Raw genomic sequence first — 9863 nt, forward strand, 5'->3', positions numbered from 1 at the left:
GTGGCTGAGCAAGTGGAAAAACGCTCGATGCTCGAGATGTTGGGAGATTTAATGGAGGCGATGAGAAGAATGGTCCTGCGCAAAGATGGAAAAGGCAAGTACTACACAAAACTGCTACCCAACTGTCTCCATGTTTACACGAGTGCTGCCCTGCTGGTAACTCCCTGGCCAGTGTTTCAGGTGAGACCAGTGAAGGGCTGGGCCTAGCACTCTGCCTCCTGCTCTCGTCATTTGGTCCTGCCTCTGACCTCCGGATACCTTTGCTAGAGCCTCCTTGTGTTGGCTCCTTGGTCCTGGGCCTGTTGGGGCCACGGGGCCTTGATCAACTCTGCCTGCGGCGGTGCTGCTGTGTTACCGCCGCATCTGCCGCCTTCACCCGTGACCAGCCTGCTGTAGCCTTGCACCTGAGCTGCCTCAGCCTGCCTCGGCTCGTGACCGGCCCGCCGTGGAATGTCCTAAGTTCGCCTTGTAACACGCGTTCGGCCCGCTGCAACTTGTGTCCAGCTCGCCTTGACTGCAGCTGAACTTTCCGATGCTACGGTGCTGCTGTGTTCGACTGCATCGGATTTCATCACTTGTGACCAGCCTGCTTGGCTTACGCCTGGCCTGCCTCGGCTCGTGACCTGCCCGCTGCGGTGGATGCCATTTCGCGTTTTGTCATTCAGAATCGGCCCGCTGCAGCCCGTGTCCGGCTCGTCTTGACCGTGTCCCAGCTTGTTGGTATGATACGACATTACTCAATCGTGCTGTTCTCTTGTCCCTCTGCTCCAAATCCTTGCCCGTAATTCTGAATGTGGAGGTCAAACTCCACCATCTTGAGATCTTTCGTCGGCCACCCTACATCCATCAGGGTTTATCTCATGTAAGAAAGCCTGCCACCACTACACTGGTGGCCTTGAATCCCATTCCCATATTATCGTCATTCTGGCCGAAACCTAGGTCCATATACCCGGTAGCCCGTCGATGCATCCTACGGCCGCTGTCTGTGCATATTCCACACATTACATCCTCTGATGTGTGTTTTCTTAGTTATGAGGCTCCTTTGGTTAATGAGTTGATCAACGAATGGCCATCTTGATTTGTTATGCATCACAGAGACATGGCACCAGCCAGATTATCATATCCTCCTTAACCAACTATTACACAGCGAATACGCCTTTCAGCACAAGCCCCGATCACCTGGCCATGGTGGTGGTCGTGCAGTTTTCTATCACTTATCTACCACTCTCTGTCCAACTTCTATGTTTGCCTTTATATTTGCCTTTCAATCGTTTGAGCATTCAGTTCTGCCTCTGACCTCCGGATGCCTTTGCTAGAGCCTCCTTGTGTTGGCTCCTTGGTCCTGGGCCTGTTGGGGCCACGGGGCCTTGATCAACTCTGCCTGCGGCGGTGCTGCTGTGTTACCGCCGCATCTGCCGCCTTCACCCGTGACCAGCCTGCTGTAGCCTTGCACCTGAGCTGCCTCAGCCTGCCTCGGCTCGTGACCGGCCCGCCGTGGAATGTCCTAAGTTCGCCTTGTAACACGCGTTCGGCCCGCTGCAACTTGTGTCCAGCTCGCCTTGACTGCAGCTGAACTTTCCGGTGCTACGGTGCTGCTGTGTTCGACTGCATCGGATTTCATCACTTGTGACCAGCCTGCTTGGCTTACGCCTGGCCTGCCTCGGCTCGTGACCTGCCCACTGCGGTGGATGCCATTTCGCGTTTTGTCATTCAGAATCGGCCCGCTGCAGCCCGTGTCCGGCTCGTCTTGACCGTGTCCCAGCTTGTTGGTATGATACGACATTACTCAATCGTGCTGTTCTCTTGTCCCTCTGCTCCAAATCCTTGCCCGTAATTCTGAATGTGGAGGTCAAACTCCACCATCTTGAGATCTTTCGTCGGCCACCCTACATCCATCAGGGTTTATCTCATGTAAGAAAGCCTGCCACCACTACACTGGTGGCCTTGAATCCCATTCCCATATTATCGTCATTCTGGCCGAAACCTAGGTCCATATACCCGGTAGCCCGTCGATGCATCCTACGGCCGCTGTCTGTGCATATTCCACACATTACATCCTCTGATGTGTGTTTTCTTAGTTATGAGGCTCCTTTGGTTAATGAGTTGATCAACGAATGGCCATCTTGATTTGTTATGCATCACAGAGACATGGCACCAGCCAGATTATCATATCCTCCTTAACCAACTATTACACAGCGAATACGCCTTTCAGCACAAGCCCCGATCACCTGGCCATGGTGGTGGTCTTGCAGTTTTCTATCACTTATCTACCACTCTCTATCCAACTTCTATGTTTGCCTTTATATTTGCCTTTCAATCGTTTGAGCATTCAGTTCTGCCTCTGACCTCCGGATGCCTTTGCTAGAGCCTCCTTGTGTTGGCTCCTTGGTCCTGGGCCTGTTGGGGCCACGGGGCCTTGATCAACTCTGCCTGCGGCGGTGCTGCTGTGTTACCGCCGCATCTGCCGCCTTCACCCGTGACCAGCCTGCTGTAGCCTTGCACCTGAGCTGCCTCGGCCTTGCCTCGGCTCGTGACCGGCCCGCCGTGGAATGTCCTAAGTTCGCCTTGTAACACGCGTTCGGCCCGCTGCAATTTGTGTCCGGCTCGCCTTGACTGCAGCTGAACTTTCTGGTGCTACAGTGCTGCTGTCTTCGACTGCATCGGATTTCATCACTTGTGACCAGCCTGCTTGGCTTACGCCTGGCCTGCCTTGGCTCGTGACCTGCCCGCTGCGGTGGATGTCATTTCGCGTTTTGTCATTCAGAATCGGCCCACTGCAGCCCGTGTCTGGCTCGTCTTGACCGTGGCCCAGCTTGTTGGTGTGATACGACATTACTCAATCGTGCTGTTCTCTTGTCTCTCTGCTCCAAATCCTTGCCCGTAATTCTGAATGTGGAGGTCAAACTCCACCATCTTAAGATCTTTCGTCGGCCACCCTACATCCATCAGGGTTTATCTCATGTAAGAAAGCCCGCCACCACTACACTGGTGGCCTTGAATCCCATTCCTATATTATCGTCATTCTGGCAGAAACCTAGGTCCATATACCCGGTAGCCCGTCGATGCATCCTACGGCCGCTGTCTGTGCATATTCCACACATTACATCCTCTGATGTGCCTGACAGCTTCAGACGTGTTGTCCTCATTGATGTGTGCTTTCTTAGTTATGAGGCTCCTTTGGTTAATGAGTTGATCACAGATGGCCATCTTGACTTGTTATGCCTCACAGAGACATGGCACCAGCCAGATGATCATCTCCTCCTTAATTAGCTATTACCCAGCATATACGCCTTTAAGCACAAGCCCCGATCACCTGGCCATGGTAGTGGTCTTGCACTTTTCCATCGCTCATCTACCACCCACTGCCCAACTTTTATGTTGGCCTTCCAGTCGTTCGAGAATCTCGTTCTGGAATTGAAGGCAATCCAGCCTGTGACAAGAGTGCACCTTTATGGTCCCCCCAAGGCCTCCACTTCTTTTATTGGGGAGCTAACTGAGATACTTTCTATGCTGTGTTCAGCCTCTGACAGATTATTGCTGCTGGGTGATTTCAATATTCACATCGACTCACTAAGATGCGCTGTCTCCAGAGACTTTCTGACCACCGTGGATTGTTTTAATTTAACTCGGCATGTTAATTCCCCCACCCATATTCGTGGTCACATGTTTGACATAGTTTGTTCACGGGGATTGCCTGTCACCAACTGATCAAATACTGATCCTGGAATATCTGATCATTGTGCGGTTCTGTTCGATCTTCTAATTCCTCCACCTAAACTTATTGTAAAGTGGCAGATCAGATTTCGGAATCTTAAATAAATCACTCCGGACATGTTTTCCTCTGAAATTCTCAAGTCACCAGTCTCTGAAGTATACCCATCTACTGTGGATGCCATGGTCCAAGTTTACACTACTACATTAACCAGTATATTGGATAGTTTGCCCCCCACCCCCTTAATTACTCTAGAGATTCATAGGGACACAAATAGGCCCATAGACTAAATTCTTTTTTTTTATTTTACAAGGTAACGCCCACTCAGCTAAGTAGCTCTTATTCAGAAGCGACCTGTGTCGTTTAGCATTTAGAAATGTATCGCAGTTGAATACTCTAAATGTGCATCGCCGATTTTAAATGTAGACAGTAAGAAACTGGAGGACGCAGAGAAAAATCCACACAACCACGGGGAGAGAGAGAGAGACACACAAACTCCAAATATACAGCAGCAGGCATCATTAGGGTTGGGATCGGACACACGACTTCTGGCATACCAGTCGAGAGAGGTAATATCTACCTAGTCACGGTGATGATGATGATGAGAGAGAGAGACGCGAACTCCAAATATACAGCAGCCAGCATTGTCAGGGTCAGAATCGAACCCACGACCTCTTCCATACCGAGCGAGGTAGTTAACATCTCGCAGGGTTGGGATAGAACCTACGAACCTCCTGCATACCAGGCACACCATCATGAAGGTTTAATGATTGTGAGCAGAGAGTCAGAGACTCCGGAAAGCACGAAGAACAACCCATAGCCCAGGCCTACTGATGGTATCATAGGCCTTGACCAGGTCAATAAAGCAGAGATGTAGGTCCTGTTGGAATTCCCTACACCTATGCTGTAGCAGACGGACAGAAAATGTCATCTGAACCCACATTGCTGCTCCACAAGCCTCTCCTCAGCGTCCCTGGCAAAGCGATGTTGAATAATCCTTGCCAGGACCTTTCCCTGCACACTGAGGAGGGAGATTCCCCTGTAGTTGTTACAGTCTGTGCGGTCCCCTTCTTAAAGATTGGGACAACCAGGGAATCTTTACAATACTGCAGAACCCATCCAAACTGTTATTATTCAAGTTCAAGTTCATTTATTTGGTATAGCCATGTGAGCCATTTGGCTCTTGAATCGGGTGCAACCGCAACAAACAAAAAACAAAAACATGAACAAGAAAACATCTTAAAGTGACTATGTGCAAACTGAAAATCCAAGAAAAGACAGCAAAATATTGCAGAAAAAGCACCGTACACCAACGCTGTGTGCAAAAATCCCAGTGGGATGCAAGTCAAACAACAACAACCACAAGACAACTTAGATTAAGGCCATCAGGTATAACTCCGTACTACAACAAACAAACATGGCCAAACCAAAAAACCTTTCGAAAATCACCAAAATAAAGCCATAAAAGCAATGAAACAGTGATCATAGGAACTGACCGAATTTTCACAATAAACGACGTAAACAACATGTACTACCAAACTCTGCAGCCATAGCTGTCTGCATGAGTCACTCCACAACAGCAGGAGCATCAGTCGGAGTATCACCATTTTTCAATGCACCTTTAAGATCAGCACACTAAATCAAAACACAGATCATACTTTGCAGCGATCATCCGGAGCGAAACATTGTATTTTAGGCCACTGAATAGCAGTGGCAGCTAGGGGTGTACAACTCCTCTAGGGCAGTTTTGAGGGAAGATCTCATAGGTAGTGATTCAAGTTGCAGTTTATTGGCATTATGATAGCATTGTGATGGCATGTAGGGCAGTCTGTGCACAAACGCCACTCTCCCTCAGAATTTCGCTTGGGAGACCATCTCTGTCCGGTGCTGTCCTGGTCTCAAACTCTTCTGTACTTCCTCAACAGATGGCACTTCAGCTCCCCACTCACAGGGGGTGACTATTCCAATATTTGAGGTACCGCAGCCTCAGCAGGGTCATCCCCCCTTTTCCCCATGATGTTTTTCAGGATCAGGGATTTCTCCTCCCTCAAGACCTCACAGAAATGTTCAGCAAATCTGCAACCTGTTCCTAGGGGTCGGAGATCGGATCGCCTTTCTTTCCCCTTAGTATGGTGATAGGTGTGGTGCTGCAAGTAACTTTTTTGATGTAATTCAAAAGTGATTTGTGATCATGGGCTACTGCGGCAGACCACATCTCCTCAGCAACTTGCGACCACCTTCCTTGCAGTTCCGCAGTGAAGGCTGTGGTAAGCCTCCTTATTCTCCGACGTGGGATGCTGTAGACGGTGGTAGTGGGCCTGTTGCTTTTTTCTCAGCCAGCCTGAACACCTCCTCCGTCAGCCAGGCTCTCTAGGGAGGTATGTAGCCGTGTACTCAAAGCAGCCATTGCAGCTGCATGAGCCGCATTCCTTAACCTCGCCCATTTCCCCTCGGCATCACCAGGAGGCGGGCAGGGGGACGATGCCAACCCCAGCTGCAAGCGATGATGAAATTCTCGCTTGCAACTTTGGGTTTGAATGGGGTCATGGATGTACAACCACCATCAGCCGCATCTTACAGATAACAAGCCGAGGGTCAGTGGGCAGATCAGCTCCATGATAGGTCCTGGTGTCAAGGACATGGGCTTGCATCCACTGTTCCGTCACTATTTAGTCCATCAGATGTTCTTGCTGGGACCCGGTGTGCATCCATGTTGTTGTGTGGATGTGCCGATGCCGGAACGGTGTGTTAGTAATTACAAGCCCATGGGCTGCACAGAAGTCTAGCAGCCTCCTACCGTTGTTATTGAGCTGATCTGGCCCATGCCTTCCAATCACTCCAACCCAGGTGCCAGCATCATGACATTGAAGTCACTCATCTGGATCACTATCCCCAGCTACTTTAGCCAGCACCTGTGACAGGAGGTCATAGAAGGCATCTGACTCATCGGCCTTGCCTGAATCCCTCCACTGATGTTCATCTTCGGTGGGGGCATAAGTAACCACTACCATCACTCCTCATCTCTGGTTGATTGGACAGTGAGCCCACAGTAACCTGGGACTTACAACTTCGCACACCTCACCGCCACGGTCCCAAACCCCCTTCAATCCCGTGTTCAGAAGAAGAGTGTTCAAACATTTCACTTGGCCATTCGCAGTCGTTTTTTGCTGTTTCTGGAGGAACTCCGAGGTTGCGAGTCTCCTGACTAATCCAAATGAGGTTTGGCCAGGAGACGTCATCAATGTCTGTCCCCACGGGGCCTCCGGCACAAGCTTCGCTTGATATTTTTCACCTGGTTTTGTGGTAATTCAACTGAAGGTGGAGGGTTTACCAGCACCTCGCACCCGTCCAGTTGCGCCCATTTGGCCGCTGTGGTGACAATAAGTGCCATGAGGGTAATAGCCGATTTTTGAAATTGGCCTTCCCTCTTGTGGCATTGCTCACATCCACCAGTGTTACTGTCCGGCACCACTGAGGAAGTAAGGGTTGTTTTACACAAAGATAAAGATCCCCCGTGTAGCCTTAACATACTGTAGGGGCAAGTGCTATTAGCGAGCACCTATAAAGGCACCAGGTACTCATTTGAGGCTGAGTCGACCTAGGGGAGGCCCTGGACCGGTTCACATAATCATCACTGGTGTTGGCCGTGAACGGGAATCAAACCCGGGTCGTTGGGCTCATAGTGCAGCGCGCTAACCGCTACACTCGCTCCCCACTCACACACACACACATATTCATACACACAAAGACACAGACAAAGATTCCTCGTATAATCTTAACAGTGCTGTAGGGGCAAGTGCTCTTAATAGCGAGTAGCAGCACCTATGAAGGCCTGCACAATGACACATTTCGGGCGGGTGGGTGGACAGCACCACCATGCCCGGCCGCCTTTGTCTCCCCAATGGCGATGGTTACGACTACACGCCACTGCACCAATGTGTAATGCGAGCGTAAATGGGGTTATTGCTGGGCTCGGGTCCAATCACACGGCCCGGGGTATTGGGGGGCGGAGCCTGGTCTGCGGGGCGTGTGGGAGGGGCCACCGTTCACCTCGGCTCCAATGGGAGGCGAGGTGAATGGGGGCGGAGCCAGCGGGGTAGTATGGGAAGGCCGGATCTGACGATCCGGAAGGAGAGGAGTCAGGGTCACGTGGGGGGAATGGATATAAGTGGGAGCCCGGAAGAGATCGGGGCAGTCGGGGAAGTTAAGAGGCTGAGCCACGTTGGGTGGTGAGGAAAGATCCGCGCCATCGGCCGCGTGGCCGAAGGACCTCAGCACGCCGTCAGCCAGCGGAGTGCGGGAATAGAGAAGCTAACGGAGGAGCGTGCGGGGCACGCGAGAGGGAGCGTGCACGAGACGACACTGGTCCGAGAGGAGGCCAGTGGGGGTGCGCAGAAGAACCTAAATAAAAGACAAACGGAGACCAGCATCGCCTGACGGAGTCTTTTATTACAAATGTAACTTGTTTTTAAGGCGACTTAGGGGGAGGAGGCCCAGAAACGGGGTGGTTTCAGATATTCGCCGATTCGTAGGCGCGGTGCTAACTGCTGCACCACCGCTCTGACCCCTCCCCCTCTTCTACCACCTCTGATGTATGTGGAAACCTCGAGGAAACGTGGTGAGTATTGTGATTGGTGGAGGGCTGTATTGTGACGTCGTCGGTCGGTGTAAACCTATTAAAGAGCTCTTCTCCACTTTGTGTGTGTGTTGAACTTCTTTGGCACCGTACGTAGCCAACCATGCTAATCGGAGGTTGTGTCTAGTGTATTGTATCGTCGTGTAGTGTATAGTGTAGTGTATTGTAAGTCATGTATAGTCGTGTGTATCGTGTAGTGTGTATGTGTGTTGGACTTCTTTGGCACCATAAATAGCCAACCGTGCTAATCTGATGTTATGTATAGTGTAATGCATAGTAGTGTAGTGTGTAGTATTTAGTGTATAGTAGTGTGTAGTATGTAGTGCATAAGGTAGTAGTTTTTCACATGTTCAGGGCCCTACTCACTCAGGTGGACACACCTTAGACTTAGTCTGCTCCATTACAATCTTGAGTACGACGACGTTTCGACTACAAATTAGATAATCCATTGAAATTGAGAGAAATACAAATCATTTTTAGCGCTCTGACAGCTACAGGTTAAGTGCGGCCTGGAAGCGTATTATTAAGTAATACGTATTACAATTCCTTATAGGGGAAACACATACTGATCAACTGATTACTAATATAGTATATAATTTCAATACCTTCCCCCTCCTCCACCCCTGATATCTGCACCTGATTGGGTTCAGTGATTTTGGGTTAAGTTATTAAGTAATAATATTAGAATTACTATTCCTTATAGAGGAAACACATACTAATTAACTGATTACAAATCTATTAAATAATTACAATACGCCCCCCCCCTCTGATCTCTGCACCTGATTGGGTTCAGTGAGGACGGCCTCCTGCTCTATTTAAGACTGGAAACAGGTGGGTAGCTTCACTATTCTAACAAATCGCCCCATGATGCTGGATGTAATTACCATCGAAACGTTGTACCCAGATTGTAAATGTTGTAGATTCACTCTTCAACACACCGGTGGGCTGAAGAAGTAACTATTTTGTTTACGTGACAAATCCCTTACGGATTGCTTGTGTCGGGTGGTGGAGGGTTTCGACACATTTATACTTACACGATCGAACCCCAAAACCTTTATTATGAATAATATTGGTCGCAAAAGCCTACGTGTTAGGCTGGGATTCTTAGCTTCAAATCTTTATATTTTTGAAAGCGGCCTTCCAGATCAGTCTGCAATAATCTTTGAGTTACCCTCACCCCCACCATCTGGTTCCCTTAATCATCTAATCACATATCACAGTGTAAAGTCTATCCCCCCAACTTATATTGCCCAGTCTATTGCCTTTTCTCCCATTGCTAAGCCGAGTTCGCTTTTGGCCGACGAGGCAGCCTTGCCATATAACTCCTCCCTTCAAATACTGAATTCCCTGGCACCTCTTAAATGCAGACGCATCTCAGCCATCAAACCCTCACCTTTGTACTCACCTCAACATTGTGCACTTAAGACTGCGGTGCACAAATCTGAACGTGGAGAAAATATGGTTCAATGATACATTGGCAAATATTTAAAGCCTCACTTTACACTTACAAGGACG

Source organism: Lethenteron reissneri, chromosome 65, assembly GCF_015708825.2.
Source record: "Lethenteron reissneri isolate LAM-NWPU_2019-01 chromosome 65, ASM1570882v1, whole genome shotgun sequence".
In the NCBI taxonomy this organism is placed as follows: domain Eukaryota; kingdom Metazoa; phylum Chordata; class Hyperoartia; order Petromyzontiformes; family Petromyzontidae; genus Lethenteron; species Lethenteron reissneri.